We start from the raw sequence: 1,307 nt of genomic DNA, 5'->3' as shown, positions 1-1,307 counted from the left end.
TGCTGTGACCTCTGCATCAATAACCCTAATGAACAGACTATCCTAGTGCAAGAAAAATATTACTTTATTACAAATTTCACACTAGCATGATAGTCAGTGCAGAAATGCTGCCTGGTGCCATTAAGCAACGAGTCAACCATGTTATGCCCAGGGTTCACACCTTCATCTACACACAAACTTGTATGTTTCTGTGAGCATAACACAGTGAAGCAGAACATTGACTTGAGACCTAACACCCGCAATGGATGCTTTCACAGGCTGCACTGTAGAGAGAGCACGTGAGTCACCTTTGCCTGGGGGACATTATGCAACCAATCAATAACTTAGGGACCGACAGTCTCCACTGGTTTCCAGTGTGCACAGGGCTGGCTGGAGGTGGCACCATTAGGAAACACCCTTCATGTCCACATCCTCCTGTAACTGCTGTACCATTTTTTCCTCCAGCTGCTTTCCTTTGCCTGCAAGAGGAGCCCGGATAAGATGGATGTTCTGTTTGACTTCTTTGATATCCTGAACCTTCTGTAGCTCTTTGTTTTTCTTCAAGCTGTTCATTATAAACTTTGCCTGCCGTTTCTGTTTGATCTCCTCAACCCTCTTCATTGCATCAATAGTTTTATTCCAAAGCTCTCGCTGGTATTTCGCAGGTTCGTTCCTATGTTTTTCAAATTCAAATGAGTTGTCCACCGTGAGCTCCTTGCCAGCTGCCTTCCGGAAGGCTTTAGTCCACCTGACCTTGCTTGGATTCCGCTTCTTCTTGAAGTTTCTATGACACTTGGATTTGCAAAATAGGAACACCTTGCAGTCGTTGCGGACGAACATTATGCCGTGGCAAGGGTAGATCGGCCCGGAACAGAAATAACATTTCTCGATCCCCCTGTTGACTCTGCGTGGGCCTCCTACAATGCATACTTTGACTACTTCCACTGGCCGCCTCCCTTCCATCCTTATTCACCTCACATGTTTTAGATATTAAGAGAATTAGCCATTTATATAGAATTTGATTTGGTGTATAACTACTTCTTTTAGTTTCTTATTGTTTCCTTTTGTGCTTAAATCCTTTTGTTATATATGCATGTGTGTGTGTAAGTGTATGTGATGGTTTTTCCTCCACTTCTTTTCTGCAATGTTCTTTAAAAATTTAAAAATTACCTTGCTAGCAAAGGAAGCCTATACCTAATAATCAGAAATCTGAAGGGAAATGGTAAATTATTAAGAGTTTTGAACATTGTGAGGTGATTCTTGATGTATTTGGGAAAGTTGCATCTTTTCCTTAATTTAGTTTTTCAAGTTTACTTTTGCACGTTTTT

At 41.5% G+C, this 1,307-nt stretch overlaps 1 pseudogene; it reads right to left on the bottom strand.

Moving 5' to 3' along the window:
* Positions 1–384: 384 nt before the first annotated feature.
* Positions 385–942, bottom strand: LOC101989203 (annotated as a pseudogene).
* Between the last annotated feature and the right edge of the window lie 365 nt (positions 943–1,307).

The sequence above is a fragment of the Microtus ochrogaster genome, chromosome 26, assembly GCF_000317375.1.
Source record: "Microtus ochrogaster isolate Prairie Vole_2 chromosome 26, MicOch1.0, whole genome shotgun sequence".
Taxonomy (NCBI): domain Eukaryota; kingdom Metazoa; phylum Chordata; class Mammalia; order Rodentia; family Cricetidae; genus Microtus; species Microtus ochrogaster.
This window is presented reverse-complemented; position numbering and strand designations above follow the sequence as displayed.